Here is a 22,989-nt window from a genome sequence, read left to right as displayed (position 1 = left end):
CCAAGGATAAGGGTCCTGGACTACAGAAAATGGAGGAAGTGACTTGATCACTAGCATTCATGGCTCTCTGTTTCCTGATTGAATGCAGTGTGATCAGCTGCTCCAAGCTCCTGCTGCCTTAGCTTCCTTGTCATGATAAGCTGTGACCCAAAATAAATCCCTTCTAAGAAAAAGTAAGGAGTTGTGTCCCTAATGTGATAAATCTGAACATGTGGTTTTTAAAACTTTGGAACTGTTAGGGGGCTGGAGTATTTTCGACTTTGGACTAGAAAGACCATGACGTTCTGGAAATAGAGCTTAATGGGTTCTTCTGAAAGAAACATGGAAGACAGGAATACTGAGAGAAACACATGCCATAAAGGCTGAATTAACAGCAACGTCATCAGGACTGGGATAGGGTCTATTCATGTGATATGTTGACCAAGAATCTGACTTTATTCTGGCTGTGTTCTAAAAACTTGAGTGAAGTTAAATGTAAAAGCAGTAGACCTTTTTTTTTCGGGGGGGGGGGGCAGAGCAAATTTCAAAATTGGAAAGCCTCAGGCTGGTGCTAAGAAAGCAACTCTAAGTATTTAGGAGAAGAGTATCACTGAATGGTAGCATCTTGTGTTGCACTAAGACAATAGGAAAGGTTTCCTGAGGCTTAGTGTTATGAAGATCATGCACACGAAAGAAGAAAGCATAGGATGAAGGGTTCCCTGTTCCTCAAAATAAAGAACTGTCTTGCAAGAGTTTCCCCAGAGTTAGCATACATAAGTTGATGCAGTTCAAGGAGGCTAGGCTACACCTCCAGTCAACAGCACAATTAGGTACAGACATCCTTTTGGTGCTAGTTTTTCAGGCATAGAAAATGAAAATTTGTAGAGATCATGGAGTCTTGCTCTATCGTTTCAGATAGCAATACAGAGAGTGTGATAAGATCAGAGTTCCTGGAAGGAGGCCATGAGATATCATGGTGAGAAGCTGTGGAGATGAAGCTCCAGCTGCAGGAGAGACTCTGGGGTATTGGAGATGCCAGCACCACAGAACGTCCACCAATAAAAACTTCAGGGATGGAGAAGAACAGGCTACAGACTCTGTATGCTCCAGGTTGCCAAGATGCAATAATGAGATTAATTATCAATGAAGACACTGTTTTTGTATCCCTGTTTTTAAATAGTAGAAGACAGAAAGTTAATTTATCTTTTTAGTTCTAATTGTCCTTTGTAATGTCTCTCTCTGTCCTCATGTCAGACTTGTATAATAAGGATTCTTTGAAATAAAAGAAATTTACTATGTAAAGATTAAAAGTTAACTATAAAGTGTATTTTGCTAGATACAGACTATTACCTAATTACTGTGTCCTTTGTAGCTGCAGAAAATATTTTTATGTTTGATTTTTTGGCAATTTTGCTTTAAAACTCATGCAAGTTGCTAGTTTAACCTCCTACATCTTTCCATGGATAAGTACATCCATACTCCTACTGAGAACATGGACACATATGTTAAATGTCTTTGATCTACAACTTGGCACATGGCACTTTATTCTATAAAATGAATTATACAGTACCTTCATACCACTTGGAAACTTCCTTAGCACACAAATAATTAGAAACCCAGGTACTTTTATGTTTCAATCTCTTGGACAAGAATACTACAAAGAAAATCATTTTATGAAGGAAAATACTAAATAAGTGTATTGGGATCTGGGGAAAGATAGCTAGTTCTAGAGTTTCCTTTGGGGTTGGTGTTTTACTGTAGCAGAAATCTTAAAAGTTCTTATTAATAAAATCAAACCTGAGCCAGGTATTGGGGTGAACACTGGAAGATCAGAGAGACAGAACAAGCCACAGCTAACCTCACCTGGCCAACTTCTCAGCTGGTCTTGTTTCCTCAGACTGGAAGTCTCTGTGTCCTCATATCCGAATGGCTCTCAGCTGAACTGCTACTCAAAACCTAAAAGCTTAACCAGCCAAATGCTTCTAGTTTCTGGTCTTCACGTCTTATATACCTTTCTGCCTTCTACCACCACTCCCTGGGATTAAAGGCTCGCTTTCTGGGATTAAAGGCATAAGTCACCATGCTTGGCTATGTCCTTGAACAGATGGATTTCTGCCTCTGGAATGCTAGGATTAAAGGAGTGTGCTACCACTGCCTATCCTAAGTATCTAGCGGCTTTTTTGTTCTCTGACCCCAGATAAGTTTATTAGGGTACACAATGTTTTGGGGAACACAATACCACCACATTTTACTTTAAAAAAGGCCTTGCTGTCTTTTGAGGGGTAAAGGCATTGTGCTTTGGTGTGGATTACTCGGAGACAATTAAACAAAGAAGGAAACCAAATTTCCCTTTAATTGAAATTAAAGGGATAGTTAATGCAGAAAAAGGAGAGGAAAGGCTGAATTAAAGTGTCAAGAAATGAGTGATAAGCCTCATAATCTAGATCCCGAGCCCTTTAATAAACAAATTAGGCCAGAGAAGACTTTTAGAAAAGAAATAGTCAAAGAAATTAAAATTTAATATTTTAAATTTTTACATACATTGTTTTAAAAATTATTTTTATTCATGTGACTCTGTGTGTGTGTGTGTGTGTGTGTGTGTGTGTGTGTGTGTGACATAAACCTACTCCAAAAATGCCATACCTCCTAATCCTTCCCAAAGACCTCTACCAAGTGGGGACCAAATATTCAAAGATATGAGTCCATGAACTACCATAATCACTAATAATACTGATTTTTTTAGAAGCTATATTATGAACAGGTACTATACCAGGGACTTGAAATTATTGACTCATTTAGTTAATAAAAGGACTTATTAGTGAGAACACTTATTTAATCCAATTTTAGATACAGAGTTTATATCTCAGTGTTTGTACAACAGAGAATGTAGACAAGGAATGTGTAATTTAATTGTCTTGTTTCTGTGACAAAATACCCTGATGAAAGCCAATTGTGGAAATAAAGTTCTTGTTCATTTTTGTCCATTACTCATGTTCAGGGGTATAGCCTATCACAGTGGGGAAGGTTGGTTGCAGTCACTGATGGAGGCTATTGATTTTGCATTGGCATTTAGGAAGAAGAGTGGTGGATACTTAGGATCATCTCTCTCTTTTTTTATTCAGTCTGGTAGTTTGGGTACATTTTCCTACTTCAATTAACATATCAGTTAAACCCCTCCAAGACATCCCACAAGGTTTGTCTCTGGGTGGAATCTCGATCCTTTTAAGTTGATAATTAGCATAAATCATTGGAATCCACCCTTGCCAACTAAACACCCAAACATATCATTTTAAGACTTAATCTCCCGCTTCTTGTCCTCAGAGACTCATAGCTGTCTCGTACTACAAAAAGGCATTCAGTACAAATTCAAAAGTCCCCATAGTCTTTAATAGTTCCAACATGTCTAAAAATGCAGATACAGAGTCTCTTCTGAGACTCTGGCAATCTCTCTTTAATTGTTGTTTTCTGGGTGCTTTATTTTTTTTTAATGTTTGAGATTAAAATATAATTGCAACATTTCCCCTTCCCTTTCCTCCCTCGATACCCTCCCATAAGTCATATCCCTAAATATAACTTGTTCAGTCAGTATAATGTTACTTATATGTTTGTTTGGAACCCCCCCCAACAAAAAAATAAACAATTTTCAGGCATCCAATATACAGCAGTGTGTAGTAAACATTCTCATTCTAAAAGAGCCAATTTTAGGGAATAACAAGGAAAGATGAGTCTGGTATGACCAAAGCCAGACCATAACCCAGCAAGAGAAATACAAATCCTAAAACTCTATGTATGGCATCTCTAGCTTGTGACAGAACACATCTTGCACTTTCCTCACCCCACCCTGTCTAGCTCTGCTACCTGCTGCACTCACAAGATTCTCTTGAGTAAGCTTCTCTCTATGCATTCAATGTTTCTCGATGGATATCTCATCTTCTGGTACATATAATATCCTGAGGTCTTCATTGCAACTTAGCTTTAACCATCACAGTTTCACATGATGGCCTCATATGTTCTCCTTCCAGAGATTCTGACCCTGCTAAGTATTGCTTGTCTCAGTAGCACTCTTGAGTTATGCTCTGATAATCATGATGTCTTCAATCGTGCATCTTTGATGAGTGTAGAAACAGTAGAACATGAACTACACTTCCAAGTTCTTTTGTCAGCTTGAGAGAGAACCTAGTCCTCTTGGACAACAGCCTCTATATGCTGACCCTAGGAAATGCTTCCATGGGTAAAATCTTTCCATGACCAGAAAGCATTCTCGGTGTAGACTCTGTCCTTTCAAACTGATTTGCATTTTGCCAACTTGAAGCCTTCGGTAGGTAAGGTCGTGTCCGAAGGGCACCAATTCCCTGTATAGAATAGCATGTCTGTCTCTAGTTCTTTCAGTCCCCTTTATCAGAACCACCTAGGCTGTAGTTTTAAACTTGCTAGAGCACTTTGCCTTAACAAACAGAACATTTTATGTCTTTCTGTCCCATGTATTAATCTGTCACTTTAGACTTAACTAAGTATGGTGAACATTAGCTAAGTATGGTGAACATTAACTGTCACATCCCTGACTGCTATCATATTTTGAAATTTCCTCCACTGAATACATTCATTCATCACTTCTAAAATTCAGCTCATATAACTTCTGAAGGCATGTGCAGAATGCGTCCATATTCTTTGTTTCAATAAAACTCAAATGACCTGTAAACCAGTTCTTGATAAAGTTCTTGTTACCCTCTGGAATCATGGTTTAGGCCTCTTCTTTCTTGCTTGTCTTCAAAGCTCTCACCAGAATTGCTCATTAAATTATGCTTACAATGGCTAAGGTGTTTTTTTTTTTTTTTTTTTTTTTTTTAAGCTATAAGCACCAAAGTCTTCCACATTCCTCTAGTAAACTAGTTTCAAAGTCCTATGACTGATAGGCAGGTTTTTCACAGCTATGGCCCTACTTGTACACGCCAGTTTCTATACTGGTTACTTGTCTTGTTGCCACAGCAATTTGAAGGTATAGTAAGTAATGTTGAGAAGTCAAAAAGGCAGGAGCTTGGGGGACCAAGTCATACTGTATCCACGTTCAGGAAGCAGAGAGCAATGACTTTTTTGGACTAAGTTTGTTTTCTTCTTATTCAGTTCAGGTCCCAACCCAATGGAATGGTGCCACTCACATTTAGAATGGGATTTCCCACCTTAACTAACTTAATCTAGGAAATTCCAAATAGATGTGTACAGATATTTGTCTTCAAGGGATTCTGTATCCTATCAGGTTGACAATCAAATAAACCATTGCAGAGAATAAGGTAGGAATCTCCACAGTCTCCCCATTTTAGACACCAATTTAAAGGCATTAGTACAGTGGAAGGCAAGTAACTACTTGGAGATTACACAGGATTATCAGCAGAGAATGAAAAGGTGTCAAATGCTGGAAATGTGCCATTGGCTCAAGAATAATTAATCTCACTAAATTAGTAGACTAATTTTAACATACAATTTAGAAATGGGTTGAGTGTTCAAACACAAATAGTCTGTATGGATGGGCAATATTACCCCCCAGAAGACATTATTAAATGGAAATTGCAGAAAGAGGCATGAGATATCTCTTATGAGTTATTTGTGGAAGGCCCCAGAAATATCTAAAATAACAAAAACTATTGGCATTTTCCTTGGTTATTCACTATAACTATATGATAAGTCCCGATTGCTCAAGATACCATGCACTTTGATTTCAGGAAAAATAGAAATCAATCTCAAATCTACCAGGGAACTTCCTTTCCAATATATAGTGTTCATAGATACTGAAGGTGCTACACAGACTGCTGAAGCACAAAAGACATCAATGGTCTTACCCAGTGCTGAATGCTGAATACTGCAGAATTGGCCTAAGAGGGAAGATATACCTACTGATGCAATAATGGTACAACAAAGCTACACACCTTCCAGTTGGATTTGAGACCTGCTTCACAGGAGAAAATTTCATGCCCATTGCTATATTATGGCCCAAATCTGATATTTTTATTTTACTATATAGTCATGCTGTCAAAATGCCTTATAAATCCCCATGTTTATACCCATAAACCTGAGCTGCTCTCAGAGGTAAAGGAAATTATTTTTCTGCAATGTGGTAGTTAATGGAGAGAGCATAATTGATCAAAGTGCTAAAAATAAGAAACTGAGTGGTCAGCCTTAAATGAGACATTTATATTAACCCCACTACTGCCAACAAGACTCAGGGAACATTATGGAAGATGAGGTTGAAAAATGTAAGAGTTGGAATGTATTACTTATGTTTCCACCACTGTGATAAATGTCATGGCCAACCCAATTCATAGAAGTAAGTGTTCATTTGGAATCACAGTTCCAGAGGCTTAAGGTACATAATGGTAGAGAAGGATGTCCTCGTGTAGCAGACATAGCAACTGGAACTGGAAGCTGAGACATTAGGGCTCATAAATTGAAGTGCATGCATGGAGAGGGGAGAATGCATTGGGAATGGTATGAGGCTTTTAAACCTCAAGCTTTCACCCTAACATAATTCTTTCTACAAGGCCATACCACCTAAACCTACTCAAGTAGTGCCAACAACTAGAATGGCATGACTTTTGAAATCATGAAATCACAAGCAGTTGTGTTACCTGCACAAGACCCAAACAAGGTCAGACCAGCACTAACAATCCCAGGACAGATGGTGCAGATGGTCTCTAGACACTAACTGAGGACTGAGAGGCTATTTCCAGTGTGGGAGACCAGTTGGGACCAGCTCACACATTTTACCCCAGGGTACTCTTGAGGACAGAGGGATAAGAGATTTAGATAGAAGGATAGAGGGGAGAGAAACAAATAGAAACACAGGAGGGCCTGCATCCGTATCCACCAGCCCCTCCTGTCTTATCTAAAGGACTATTTATAGAAAAGCCAAGAGGTGGAGCAAAAGACCTCCCCCTAGCTCAGCCAAGTGCAGACTCTTCCCAATCACCTGGTACCCACACATGTGGTCAAGCAATCCTCTAATGCAGCACTGCTGGGCGAAAGCAAGCTCAGATCTCACTAGGAAACCTTTATGGGTCTCCACATTCCAGTTAATAGTTGCTCATGGGAGGTACACTGTTTTTGAGGATGTGGCCATTGGTAGGTTTCCTATGAAATAGTGAATGCCATACCTTTGCACATATAGGCATTACTTACAGATTTGATTAGTTACCAGAATAAAGGAGTCATGAAGTTGGGATGGCATGTTGGGGAGGATATTGTGGAAGTTAGAGGAGACAAAATTGAAGGTATATATCATGTTTCATTGTATAAATTTCAAAAATAAGGGATTTTTTTTAACCAATAAAGCATTTTTGTTCCCTTTCCTTCAAAACACCAGGACATGTCTTTTAAAATGCAAGAGTGGGACTAGAGGACATCTAAGTTTACTGTAGCAATGCCCTAAATGTGAAAAAAATTGAGCTAACTTAAAATCTTCTGACATTAATTTCATTCTTTAAAAAACACAGCACATTCCTCTTTTGGTTTTCAAGCAACATTTTGGAAATTTCCTTACAAGCATTTTGGCCTTGGGAAAGGACATCTCCGTTTGCACCTTGAGTTTTTGTTTAATAATTTTATAGCCTTTAGCAAAATTCATCCCTCCCTGAGCCACATTTTCCTACCCTGCAAATTAAATGTAAAACAGCTATGCCCTGAGTTTTTTTATGAGTTTTCACTGGTATTATGCACACAAAGCACCTACTGCCGAAGAGAAGTTGAAGGAAAAATGTATTCCTTGTAGAACATAAATGAACACTTTCCAGGATGACCTGTGGTGACCATTACAAGAAATGTGGCTATATGGGATGCAAAGTCTCTATATTGTTTTTCTAAATGACCCCAGTCTCCAATTTGCTTCTGCTTTGCTTAATAGCAGATAACTTGCCCTTGAGATCAGATGACCCTTCTGAATGTTGTAAATGAATTGAAAGAAAAGTTTTAATGAGAAAACAAATCTCTGTGGCAATTAAGTAGATAATTTAGTAAGTCTAAGTCTTCAATCATAAGCAGACATCAAAAATACAGTCTTACAGAGATAGTTCCAGTATACATTCAGTGTCTCAAAACACTCTTATGCAATCACCAATATTGGAAAGTTAATGTTCATATCTTACTGCCACCTAATCTACAGATATTATCCAATTTTTCCTGATCATCCTAAAAATATTGACATTTATTTCAGTATAATAGACATGTAAAACACTACTTATGTAAGAACTGTATGCTCTGGTATGTCTTGATGTATATGTACAAGTCAGTGAGGCCATCATCACAATCAAGAGAGTGAACATGTATATCATGCTTGAAAGTTTCTCATTCTTTTTCATAAACTCTGTCATGTCCTAGGACCCCCCATAAATAAATATTCTCCCCTCCTAAAGCAACTACAGAACTACAGAAAACTATGTTCAGTTTTTCATTGCATTTTAGGTTTGCATTCAGATAATTATATATTTCTCTTTCATTTCTAAAATTATGATGAAGGATATCCAAAAGGAAAAGTAAATTTATACTCCTGTAATAAATTCTTAAATGGCAAAGATGTGTTATATATTATTGGATCTAACATTTAAAAATCTAATTATGATGTTTGTTCATATGTTCATTGGAGACATGGTTTTAGAGATTTTATTTCTTTTAATGGCTGTTTTTTTGATAGCTGCACATTATTAGCCTCCTGATATGCCTGGGAAGTAAGCAATTCTCTTCAATTTTCTGAAATGCTTCAAGTATTTCAATTTATTTAATTAAGAAGCTGTTATAATTCACCATTGATGCTTTCTGCATCTGTAGTTTACATTGTTGGAAAGTTTTACCTACAATTTCAATTTCTCTCATAGTTGAAATTTCTTTTACAGTTGCATGGCTATCCATCTTTATTTCTCTTTTTAACACCTGCTAATTTTGCAAAATAGCAGGTTTCAGCATCTCTAACTATTTCTCCTTTAGTGAAATGGGTTACTGTTTGTCAGGGAATGTATTTCATCTGATATTGAATCTATCATCATAGTTGTGAGTGTAGCATTTTATGATCCTTAATAATTTGTCTTTTTTTTTCTTGTCATTCTTGCTGGAAATGTATCCATTTTATTGATGCTTTCAAATACCACATTTAGTTTTCTTTTGGGATTTCTTGTTTGCTTTATTGATTTTTTTAACCAGAATGCTACCATTATTTCTCCCTTGGACTTTCTTATGTCTGAGCCATCAGTAATTGCCACCCACTCTGAGGAGGAGTTTATACGCCCAGTTGATCTTTCCAGGATGTGCACTCACAGACCTGCCCATTGATATGGGTATGTCTCTTACTCGATTTCAGATCTGATCAAACTTACAACAAAATTAACCATCATAAAGATCTTTGTTATTTATAATGTAGATATTTGGTACTATAAATACTCAGCTAGCCACAGTGAATCCCTTTGTAGTCTTTCATTATCTCTTTTAGCTAAAAATATCTATTTTTTCTTTGATTTCTATTTTCCCTATGTACTATTTGGATATGATATTTTATTTCCAAATATTTGAAGACTTCTCAATTACCCTTTTCTCAAAAGTGAATCTCTAATCTAATGACATTTTAATCAAAGAAATTTATTTTATGAATTGAATAATTCTAATTTATGCAAACTTGTTTGATGGCTAGAACATGCACTAAATTGGTAAATTACTCCCTGTGCATTTGAAAAAATTTGTATCTTGCTAATATCAGGGGGGACTCTTCTACAGAAGATGACAACTAGTTTTGGCAAGTGGTATTTTTCACATTGTCTATGGGCTTCCTGCTTTCTTCAATATTTCTCTGTCAGTTTTTCAGAGGTAGCACTAGGATCTCTCACTATAATTCCTTCATGTATTCAACAACTTTTATTAGTGGCATAAACCTTTATGATTGTTACATCTCCTAACTAAAAAAATATTTTTATCATTATGAAATGATCCTCTTTATCCTTACTACAAATGTTACTGTGCTTACAGTACCATAGTCTGATCATGTGTGATACATATCTACTGTAACACACTCTGAATAAATCTTATCTAGTGAAAGGACACCCTTCTCATCATACTTCTGACACTGTGCCAAAATAGCTGCTCTCACACCCTCATCTCTGAATGAATGTCTGTCTGCTAATCCTTCATAATGTTTCAAAATTCCAGGTTGGGTCCCCCTTTATTTCTACTCACTATTTATAATACTTACTGCTATATAGAACACTTGTACAAATGCTCTTTTCCCACAGCCCACCATAGACAGGAATTTGCTCCATCACACTTGGGCTCCAGGTCTCTTCACCGGACTGGCCACCCTCACACTACTTAGGCTCCCACCCCAAGTGCCAGCATTTCACTAACAACATTTATATAGAGAGAAATAGACACAGAGCCCTTAACTTCAACACAGCTTTATTAAATGCTTTTCCTAGGCTATTACAGCTCCTACATCTCCAACTGAATTGCTGATTGCTTTACTGAGTCTTAACAAATGGCTTTCGATAAAGCCACTTAGGAAGAGGGGAGCAAACAAAGAGGAAGCCAAAGCACCCATCTTCATGCTTGACAAATTTTGTTCCAAGATTTTAGTCTAGGTAAGAGACAATTGTCTTTTAAAACCATTTTTGCCAAGGCAAACTGTTTGTGTCAAGGTATAATCATCTGGATAAGATTTTAAATGCAGGGTAAACAAATGGAGTACAGAAAACAGACTTTCCCACATGCTTCTATTCTGAAATTAGATCTACAGTGGAACAATGAGGAATTCCAGGGGAAAGCAATAACTAAGTGTTAACCTTAAGCATTAGATGAGGAAAATGAAAACAAGATATGAGAATGGTCATTACACTCTGAGAAAAATTAGGATGTTTCCAGGAAAATAACTTGTCTCAGGGCTAAATGTTTGGTATCTTCATTGTTGAATCTTATATAGTGCATTCCCAAGTAAAGCAAGGTTGAAATCAGTGTTTAGCTTTCATTTTGACCATGTTGATGGGATATTTAAACTCACTTGTACATTAAACACACCATTCATATTGTGGATAATGAAATCTATTTGTAAGACTGATATCCACAGTATAAATGAATGTAACTCATCTTCAACTAATATTCCACAAGATTTGCCCATTTTTATCTAAATAAAAATGAAAGATTTTAACTTCAACATAGTAAAATTATATACAATAAGAACAATTATCAAGTAAGAATTATATTCACAACATCCAACCCATTTGTGTCTGGAAAGTTTAGAAAAAAAACTTCATTATCTATCTTATCTTAGTGAATCCAAAGTTTTATACCTAATTTACTTTCTATACTAAGGAAAACTGCAACTCTAATTATTTAGTCTTTAACTCCATCAAAGATCCCAGAAGGATATAATATTACCTAACAATGGAGACATCTGACTGCCTAGACAGTCACCTAAGTTCCTCTACAATGTTGGGGCATCCATCTTCAGCCTACAAGCCTAGAGTATCTGATAGACTTTTTAGTGAAGCAGAAAATTTGAAGGACTGCCCTGCTTTGTACTGGCAATGTTCATCTGTCACTTTTCTCTGTGTTCTGCAGAATATCTGGCAGACTCTTCTATGAAGCGGGAAGCTTGAAGGACTGCCCTGCTTTATTTTGGCAAAGTTCAACAATCTTTTTCCTGTGTACCAATTGTCCAATCTATATAGCATACTGTCAGCAGTCAAGCCATGAGCAATTTCTTGCTCAAATGGCTAGCTTTGCCACAATGAAAGCAAACTCCATAAGGAGTTTCTTCAATGCCCATCATCCTTTTATGAAGTAAATTTGTGCTGCCAAGAGCAAATGTGTTTCATTGTCATGAAATACTTTAGGTTATTAAAATCCTAAATGCTATATTCTGTAGGTTTTTGAAGAGTTTGAAAATCATCTACCTGTCTAAAATATATCTGTTTAACCTTGAAACCATACCTAACATGTGGCTACAAGTTTGATTATTATAGATTACGTATAATTTTATTTCTTAATTATACATTGAATTTTTAAATGAGCTGCATAAGCACAATACTCTAAACAAGAGTAGAAATGTATATTCAGTATAACAAAAATAACTTTAAATTTGGATCACTATACCAAAATCTGCACCAATGCAAAATATCTGAGATTAATAATTGTCTTTTTATTCTATATTCCTATATTCTACTAAATGATAACAAATATCCACAAACCACCCAATAACAAAAGAAGGTCTACCCCTTCTCTTTGGAATGTGAGTTCCATGCTCTCCAGACTGCTTTCTGTTGTCTGTGGGTAAATTCTAAAAGTAATCTTTAGGGGCCTCTGAGAAAAAATGAGATAATGGCCAAGTCATGGGAATACCAATGGTAACTTTTGTTGTTATATATCACCTGTCAAGTTTCAGGAGGTCTTCCATGATTATACCTCATCCATATCAACCCTGAAGGAATCCATAGCCTCTCATTTCCTGTGGGAACAAAAGTAAAACCTCTTTTCCAAAACTGTATAATTTTTGTGTTCCATTTTAAAGTTAAAACATTCCTAAAATATTTAGGATGGATTATTTTGACAGGCCCTCTTTCAATCCCATGTTTCTTTGCAGCTGTCATTTGCTGATCAGCAATCAAAAAATTCAAGGTCAATACAACAACATACAGGATCCAGACTCCCTACATATTTCCCACCTTCAATGTGCCTTATTCTTTCTTAAATACTTTATTATTTTAAACTATTCATTTTTTTCTATGACTGTCTATATGCTTTCTCTTTCTTTCTTAAGCCTACACACATTGTTAAACACACTGTAACCTGTTTAGAGTTTTTTATATCTGGATCTGTCTTTACTGCATATCTCTAATCTTATTTTGTCTGCATGAGCAAAAAACTGCTAAGATACACCCACTTCTTGGGTCGTGAAAGCCAAGCCTAAAGCTCACAAATGAATTTGACCAAGAATGGTATTCAAACCCCCAACTCTGGAATGCCAGTGCCCTACCTTGTGGCAGGTATTTTTTACTTAGTTTTTTATTTCTATTTAGCATAATAAGACTGTTAAGTGTTCTTCTGTAAGGCAAGTTTCTTAAAAGAGCAGTATCTATTTGTTTGTTTGTTTGGTTGGTTAGTTGGTTGATTGGTTGGTTTTTAGCTTTCTCAGGTCCTATGGATATTCAAGCCTCATGTTGGTACAACAAATGTTGTTAGCTTTTTTATTCTTTTCTCTTTGGAGATCCAAAACCCAGCTCCCAAATAATCATATGGAGACTTATTATTACTTATGAATGCCCAACCTTAGTTTGACTTGTTTCTAGCCAGCTTTTCTTAACTTAAATTATCCTGTCTACCTTTGCCTCTGGGCTTTTACCTTCCTCTACTTCTGTATATCTTTTCTTTCCTTCTTATTCCATGTCTGGCTGTGTGGTTGGGTGGCTGGACCCTGGCATTTTCCTCTCCTTCTTCTTTTCTTGCTCCTACCTTTTCTTTTTTTTCCTTCTATTTATTCTCCCTGCCTGCAGCCCCACCTCTCCTCCTTCTGCCTAGCTATTAGCCATTCAGATCTTTATTAGACCAATTATGTGTTTTAGTCAGGCAAAGTAACATAGCTTCACCAAGTTCAACAAATGCAACATAAAAGAATACAATGCATCTTTGCATCATTAAACAAATATTCCATAGCATAAATGAATGTAACACATCTCAACTAATATTCCATCATACATGCCTACTATTTTATAATTGGATTTTTTTCACTTATCATTTTAGTTTTTGGAAATAATTGTATTTTTCCCTCCAAGACTATAACTATTCCACTATGTTGATATAGCAAAAAGTCTCTGCATAACATGATGGACATTTTAGAAATTTCTGTACCTATTCTATTACAAGATATTCTGTCATAAAATTTTAAAAGTCATAAATATTCATACAAAAAATACACTTGTATATAATATAACTGGTCAATAAAAATAGACAAACATTAATATTCTTTTTAAAAAAGAATATTTATTCATTTATTTATTTTTATTGTGTGCCATTATTTTTTTTTTGGATGTGGTCTCTTTTTGTGTATATGTTGAGGTACAGGTAGTGGGCAATTTTTCATTGACATATTGAGGTTGTTGACAATAAAAATAATTTGTGTTCTTATCCAAAAATTATTTTTATGATTATTGTCACTTGGATACATTTTTTTCTTTATCACAATTTTTCCTCCTATGACTTTTATGTTGCATGACATGTTAGAAATAGGCACATTCTGTAGGTATAAAAAGAAAATTATAACGTGATTTCTTACAGTCACACAAGCACAGCTAGGTAAGAACTTGGAAAATAGAGTCTTCATTTGAATTGGTTATGTGTCAATTTAAGTTTTGATTATTAGTTAAAGGAATATGACAATGATCAACCAAAACCAACATATGTGTGTATAAATAGAATTTATATAAACATATAGCTTAGAAATGCATAATTATATACATTCACACATGCCTGTATACAACAGACATATATGAGTTTGAGTTTCAAAATTAGTATAGCCACATGACATAGTAATTTCCCTATATTTGCAATAGAGCGTCAGGAAATGTTAGAAAGGGTACCAGGAACTTACTTATAAATTAGTGGTCAGACAAGTTTCTGTTGTTTTGCTTGAATATGAAAGAGGCAAAAAAAATGTATAAATAATCTAATTTCTCTAGGTGTTGACAGATTTGGAATTTCCTTCCACAACAAGTAGATCCAAACAGTGGTGTATGTGGAAAAGGTCACAGAATGGGCTTATTTGTTTTCCAAACTTTAAACCACAGGGACCAGTTTTGATACAAGCAGCTATGCGTGACGCAAAGCATAATATACATGAACAGCCTGGACGTGAGTGGGGGTAATGAAGGGCGAGGGGCGAGGGAAAGAGAGCTTGGGGGAGCGGGAGATCCCAGCTGGATCAACAACAGAGAGGGAGAACAAGGAATAGGAGACCATGGTAAATGAAGACCACATGAGAATAGGAAGAAGCAAAGTGCTAGAGAGGCCCACAGAAATCCACAAAGATGCCCCCACAATAGACTGCTGGCAATGGTTGAGAGACAGCCGGAACTGACCTACTCTGGTGATAGGATGGCCAAACAACCTAATTGTCGTGCTAGAAACCCCATCCAATGACTGAGGGAACTGGATGCAGAGATCCACGGCCAGGCCCCGGGTGGAGCTCCGGGAGTCCAATTGGCGAGAAAGAGGAGGGTTTATATGAGCGAGAATTGTTGAGACCAAGGTTGGATAAAAAGCACAGGGACAAATAGCCAAACGAATGGAAACACATGAACTATGAACCAATGGCTGAGGGGCCCCCAACTGGATCAGGCCCTCTGAATAGGTGAGACAGTTGATTGGCTTGATCTGTTTGGGAGGCATCCAGGCAGTGGGACAGGGTCCTGTGCTCAGTGCATGAGCTGGCTGTTTGAAACCTGGGGCTTATGCAGGGTCGCTTGGCTCAGCCTGGGAGGAGGGGACTGGATCTGCCTGGACTGAGTCTACCAGGTTGATCTCAATCCTCGGGGGAGTCTTTGCCCTGGAGGAGATGGGAATGGAGGGGTGGGCTGGGGGGAAGGTGAGGGGGGCGGGAGGGAGAAGAACAAGGGAATCCGTGGTTGATATGTAGAATTAAATTATATTGTAAAATGAAATAAAATAAAGTTAATTAACTAAGGGAGTTTTTATATGGCAACTACTTGCTAGGCAAAGACTAATGGTGTGAACCAAAACAATAATTTAAGTCTTGTAATCTGAGAAACAGCATGTTGACTATTGCTACTTCTATGGGAATACTCAAGTCGGAGATCCCAAACTAACTTCTCTTCTGTACTGTTTCTGTTACATGGAAATGAATACTAATCTCTTCCTACATTTACAATATTCATTCTTTGCAAGGAGGTTATCTCTTATGAGCTTTGGTGAAAGACAGAGAGGCTTTAAGACATATTTGATTTTAATGAGCTTATAGGGAGGTTGGGAGTGGAAGAAGAGAGAAAGAAAACATATAAAATAAGATACCAAGAGGGTAGCTTTCCCTTAAGTTCTATCAGAATTTTCTGACATGCTCTTGTTGCTAATAGACTCAGAATGTCCCTGAAGATGGAAGGAAAAAATATTAACATAACCTGGATATCCCTAAGATCATTATTTTACAGCTATGCCAAGAACAGATTGGCTGAAATATCATGTTATCTAAGACAGATACAGATAAACTTAGAGAATACAGACTTATTAGTAATTGTGAATGTCCATTATTTCTACAGTGTGCATGTGAGTTTCACATGAAAACATTCCAAAAGACTAGAAGATCCAGGAAGTGACATGCTCTAATCATGCTGTAGAAGGACACAGGCTGAGCCTGTATTCATTCTCTGCATTGCTGAATCACTCCCACTTTGCTAGTCCTTCATCCTCACTGTTTTGTCCCTTTAGACTTTTACTTCACGTCAACACTGTCAGAGACAAGTTGTTAGAGACATGTTCTCTTTATCTTCCACCCTCTCTCCACACTGATATGTAATAGTCATATAATGAAACACTGCTTTGGAAGGTGTTTGTACAGAATGTCTGGCTCTTAGAATAGTTTATTTATTTTAGGTTACATTTAATGGAGTGGTATGGAGGTAGGAAGAAGATAAACACCAACTCCCTTTGTAAATAACAGCAGTCTGCATATTTCTAAGACCAGAATGTCCATTTGAATACTCCAGTCATAACAGGTTATGTGGCTGAATAGAAAAACAAAAGGTCAAGTGGAACCAGTTAAGCCAGGATCATCTCCAGAATCTGCTGGCAAGGTCTATTGTGTTCAAAAGTGTGTGAAATTAGTCCTCTTTCAGCCTCCACAGGAAGACAGCCATCCACATTCATTTCCTTACTGTCTATTCCCTCTCAAAACTTGCAACTGAGCAGTCATTTCCATCCTTACTAAAAGTGCTTTGAAATCTGGTATAACTAATGACTGCTTTCTTTCATATTCTTATTCCTCCTAGATATCTCTGCAGCTATTGACACCAAAGCATTTTGTCCATTTTTTTTTTATCTAAAAGAACATCTTGCTACAGTGTCATGTGTGACATTAAATGGGAAATTGCGACTGACTATGTGAACTTGCATGGAGGCACAGGAAGCAAGATACTCATCATCAAAGAAAGAATACAAATTATAAATTTCCTTGAAATCCTGTGTTCCTCTCAGTTGTTTTTTTAAATCAAGTGACTGAAGGCTTGAACATCATTGGAGAAGTACCATTTCAGGCAAAGGTGCTATATATATATATATTTTTTTTTTACTGAATTGTCCATACTAGGTTAACAGAACTCACTAAAAATGATTAAAGAATTGACTAATTGGCAGAGGCTGAGAATAATCATGAGAAATGAAAATTCTCTTAAGGACACAAACATTCATAAAACATTCATAAAATGAACTCAGCTTAAGCATCTTCCAATAAAAGAGAGTCTCAATGTTGTTATGAAAGTCATTATTCAAGTAGGACCAGTCTTTCTTCCCTTTTGCTCCCTCATTTCCATGCCAGAGGGGTCAGAATTCTCCATGAGCCAGGTAGAGGTAGGTACAGAAGTAACAGAAGGGGAAAAACACATTTGCTACACATAGCTTTTCTTTTCTATAGAAATGAAGCCCCAGTCTATATTAACGTTTAGCCAAGAGAAGATAAAGTTTTTTGTATGATCTCCACATTTCCACATCACAACCTCTGATTTTAAATAATGTTTAATTATGTCAGAGTTAACAAAGAGACTGTAGGTTTTGATTAATAAATAGAATATTCACTGTTGAACATATTTAAATAAACAGTGAGAAAGAAAAGAAAGATCTTCAGAAACAGAAAAAGAAAAATGACTATGGGATACACATGGGATGTTTATCACAGAATCCTGTTAATCTTAATTATAGAGCATTAACATGTTTTGACTTTCTTTTTATTTATTCTTTATGTCTTTCACATCATGGCTCCACATCACATCTCCCTATCTCACCCATTTCACTGCCCCCAGAAAAATAAAATAAAATAAAACTTAACAGAAGGGGAAAGAAAAAAAGGAAGAAAGGGAGAATCTCATCATGGAAGCTGCAGTGTGATACAGTGAGTCACACAGTAAACCCTTTTATCCATACATTTCTATGTGCAGGAGGTCATCCCAAAGAGTTTTCTCCTTCTGTTCCTGTGGATCTTTGGTTGTGTTCCACCCATGGAAAGACATCCTGCAATGCAGAAGACAAGGATTTAATGGAATAAGCCCTGTCAAAGACTGAGTTTCTGCGTGCTCCAATTATGTCAGTATCCACTGGATCTAACAGCTCAGAATATCATTAAGTCTCATCTTGTCTCTTGATTTTCCAGTAATAACACAACCAGACTTAAGAAACAAGAAAGGAAAGATCTTAAAAGAGGTAATAAAACACAAAAGTTATTAAGGGGAAATGGGGGAAAATGGGGAAGACTCAAATAAGGTGGATTAGAGAGGGTAGAGCAGAAGAGAGGAGAGGGGTGGGTAGCTGAAACACTAAAGGTACTTGAAACTGTCAGAAGGAAACTTCATATTTCATAAGGTCCCATACAGTTTAATTGAAGTTACTCTGCGTGGGGATTAATATTCCTTCCAGAAGTCATAAGTTGTCAGAACCCAAACAAATGAAAAATAACAACACAAACCAACCAAACAAATGAAGGCAACTGCCACATATGGAATGCCCCCCTTTGAGTAGTTGGTCAAGGGAGTCAATAAGTTGATGGGGCATATCAAACCCCTATAAGCAATACAGGCTATTGCCATCTCTCTTGCTTTCCCAGAACTTGATACCAAGACCCTGTTCTAAAGATACCATACACTGATATCACAGGACATAGAGAAAATAAGTCACTATAGCCCTGTAAACTTACCTGATTTCCTAATACTAGAATGTGCCCATGCAGACTGTTGGGGGAGGAAAGTTTTCAAAAGTCCTACTCACCTATAAACTCTGGGAGCTACATTAATCATCAGTCTGATAAGAAACGTCCCTTGGTGCAACAGTGGTATTATTATGGTACTATTATGGTACTAACCAACTGCTTTCTGATTTAAGGATTTAAAACCTTCTCCATAGGAGGAAAACTCATGCCTGCTATTGTAGATCTGGCCAGGAACCCACAGTTAGAGCTTATAGGATCTAGAGGAAAACTTATTATTATTTTTCTTAACTGTTATAGTTCAAAATTCTTTCTAAATACTGGTCTTTATACCCATAGAGTAGAGCTGCTTTCAATCCTTGTGAAAGACAACTTTTTTCAGGACATAGTGTTTTTCTGGACAGAAAAGGACCTTTCACTTCAAGAAAGTTCTTGTGGTTGCCTGTACTAAGCTTGTACAACATTAATCCAGTCAACAGTCCATCATGGGTGAGGGAGGTAACCAAAACCACCTACCGGAAATTAAGGAGCTCTGATAAATTGACAATTGCTGAGAGAAGGAAAGTCAGATTTCTTCAGGAGTGTGACACCAGGTAGATTGACCATATACTCCAGTGGATGGCTTCATTTCTACAAGCTTTTGGGTAGCATTTTTTATATTCTGTGGGTTATTGAAACAAAGAAAGGAAAGAAGGAAGGATGAGAGGAAGGGAGGGAGAGAGGAGGGAAGGAGAGAGTGAGGAATAAAGGAAGGGAAGAAGGAAGGAAGGAAGGAAGGAAGAAAGGAAAGAAAGAAAGAAAGAAAGAAAGAAAGGAAGGAAGAAAGGAAAGAAAGAAAGAAAGAAAGAAAGAAAGGAAGGAAGGAAGGAAGGAAAGAAAGAAAGAAAGAAAGAAAGAAAGAAAGAAAGAAAGAAAGAAAGAAGGAAAGAAAGAAAGGAAGCAGATGACGTGAGGTTGGGAGTAAACATGGTTTTGAGGAAAATTTTGGTAGGGTACATGGAATTAATATGATCAAAATATTTTGTTTCCACATTTGATATTTTCAAAAATAAATAAAATAGTGAAATATTCATATTCTGTAAGCCATATTTGTTTAGTATATTTACTATGAATAATTTAGAAAGCAAATATAAATCAAACAATTAGACTTCCATTAGTGTCTCCAGGGTTGGTTAATCACTGTATTTCAGCATTCAAGACAGACACAATCATGTCCTTCAGAGTAATATGCAATTCCTATGATGATATGTGAATAGATTTCCAAAGCTCCAAATCTGGGTTAGGTCGCCACTTTGTGTTTTTCATACCTAATACTTAATTCTATCACATTTATATTTTATATTTCATTATCTGTTAAATTGCTTTCTCTCACATTGTCAAAAAGAATTCTAAATGACTTGACATAGTTCTCAGATGTGTGCACTCTCCTCTCTTCTGAGTGTAGATAGATTTCATCAGTAAAAGGGGATATCCTTCACATAATAATGTTGCACAACAAGGTACATAGTAGATCGTGCATGTGGATATATCCAACCAGTAGCTTTTCAAATCATTTATTGTCTGGTTTCAAAAGTGTAAGAGATATCCTAAATATGGAAAGTTTCAACATGCCATGTTTATCTGTAAAGGCAGAGGAACCACACGGCAAGTAATTTTGGAGGCTCTGGGGGATCAGGTCTTAATCTGACTAGTAGCAAGAAAACAAGGTTCTAATTCCCCCCTTGTAATACAGTTCCCTTCATAACCTACCACACTTCTAAGTCCCCAAGTTAGAGACCAGCTAAGATAACACCTTGAATCTTACTCTATGAGATATTCTACAAAGAACCCAATTGACCTTGTCTATATTTCTGATATTAAAAACTATGAGCTCACAAAAAGATAGTGCTTCAAACTGCTAATTTTACATAGCAATAGTGAAAGGATATACATGTCTTCACAAAATTTATAACTTCCTTGAAAACAAAGCCTTGTTTATGATCATTAACCCAGGACTCCACATAGTATTTGGCAAAACAAAAATTTGTTGAAAATCTGGATTCATAGAAGAACTTGATGGACTTATGACAAGGTGCTATATGTGTAAGTTGGTAACAATACATTTTAGTATCAAAGTGCTTTAGCTTCTTTTATGTTGTTGTGATAAACTATTCTGCTAAAAGCAATTTAAGGGAGAAAGAACTGATTTTCACTTACAGTCACAGAGGGATACAGTCCATCACGGCATCCAGGCGGGAAAGCATTGTGGAAGGAACACGAGGCTGACTGATCATATTGCATGCAAACTAAGAATGCCAAGAGAGAAAGAAAGTAGGGACAGACTATGAAACGCCAAGGCTCATGTAAGTCCTTCATTCATCCAGGTGAGCTTCTACCTCCTAAGTCTGCCAGTCTCAACCTGTAGGTCAAGACCCCTTAGGGGATCAAAGGACCCTTTCACAAGGGCCACATATCAGATATTTACATTACAATTCACAACAGTAGCAACATTACAGTTATGAAGTAGCAACAAAAATAATTTTATGGTTGGGGGTCACCATAACATGATTAAAGGGTCACAGCATTAGGAAGGTCGAGAATCACTGTCCTAAATGCTTCATAACCTTCCCAAACACCAGCAGCCTATCAGAGACATTTATCAGTCAAACCACAACACATTGTGAAGAGTTGCTTTCTAAAATGGCACATAGACTTTATTTGTGTGCCACATCTCACCAACCCCAATAAGGACATTTCTTGAACACTAATATTAGGCTATGATTCTCTGACCTCACACACCTGTCCTCAGCTGTGTCCAGAGAGAAAGTATCCTTGATACATGCAGGAGTTTTCTGGGGTAATAGAGGTGGTAGCTTACAGCTTTATGATGGATTTACTATGGATTAAGTCTGAGCCCCTGACTTTTGTGCCTGAGGTCCACGTAGTGTGTTTTTTTTTATTAATTAGTTAATTATATTTTCCAAGCTCCATCACAGTTTTTCCTCCCTTCTTTCCTCCCAGTCCATCCCCAACATCCCCTCTTCCCCCTACTTCCACTCCTTTTCCTTTCTCTTTGGAAAAGGGTAGGCCTTTTATGTATTTCAGACAGCCATGGCATACCAAGCTGCAGTAAGACTAAGCACCTCCTCTCCTATTGAGGCTGGATGATGCAACCCGGTAGGAGGAGATGGTCCCAAAAGCAAGTGACAGAGTCAGAGACAGCCCCTGATCCAGCCAAAACTGAAGCCTCGAGGGGAACAAGAATTCTGGATCATGTTAGGACGCTGACAAGACCTAGCTACAAAACTATAACACGTGCAGAAGGCCAAGTCAGTCCCATGCAAGTTCTCTGGTTGGCAGTTCAGTCTTTGTGAGTCCCTATGAGCCAGGTTAGTTGATTCTCCGGTTTTCTTGTGATGACCTTGGTCCCTCTAGCTCTCCCAATCATTCCTTTCCCTCTCCCACAGGAGACCCCAAGGTCCACCTAAGGTTTAGCTATGAGTCTGTTTGCATCTGTTGCTGAGTGTATGAAAGGAGATAAAGTTAGCACTCCCCTGGACAAGGATACAAGAGGCCCTTGGGCCTAACAACATGCATATGGTTAAGGCATTGTCACCTAGTCCAGGTAGTTTTTAAAGTAAACTTTTGAAAAAATGGGAAAAAAAACCCAAAACATTGTTGAATTGTGTCTTTAAGTATTCTCATATGTAAACATTTCCATTAAGTGATCTGTGTTGTCAGAATTCAGATGCACATTGAGAATTTCCAAAGGCTTTTTTTTTTTTTTTTTAAGGAAAATTTCACTAAGGTTGCTGACAAATCTCAATGAACAGTCCATTTCATCAGGAACTTGGAAACATAGAAGAAGAAAAATTCTAAATGGCATAAAGAGGAGATGAAAGAGAAGGAGGGAGAGGAGGAGGGCAAGAAGGAACAGGAAAGGGAAGAGAAAAAGAAAAAAAATCTTAAAAACACAAATCAAAAACATTATATAACCACACAACTACAGAGAGATATCATAAGGTCTTGTGCTAATGGATTACTTATAAAAGTAATCCCCAGAAAAAGAATGTGGAATACATTGAAGATTTACA

The 22,989-nt window shown here is 37.1% G+C and overlaps 1 pseudogene; it reads left to right on the top strand.

Moving 5' to 3' along the window:
• Positions 1 to 22,416: 22,416 nt before the first annotated feature.
• On the top strand, positions 22,417 to 22,528 carry LOC131922100 (U6atac minor spliceosomal RNA; annotated as a pseudogene).
• Positions 22,529 to 22,989: the final 461 nt, after the last annotated feature.

This window comes from Peromyscus eremicus, chromosome 11 (genome assembly GCF_949786415.1).
Source record: "Peromyscus eremicus chromosome 11, PerEre_H2_v1, whole genome shotgun sequence".
Taxonomy (NCBI): Eukaryota; Metazoa; Chordata; class Mammalia; order Rodentia; family Cricetidae; genus Peromyscus; species Peromyscus eremicus.
This window is presented reverse-complemented; position numbering and strand designations above follow the sequence as displayed.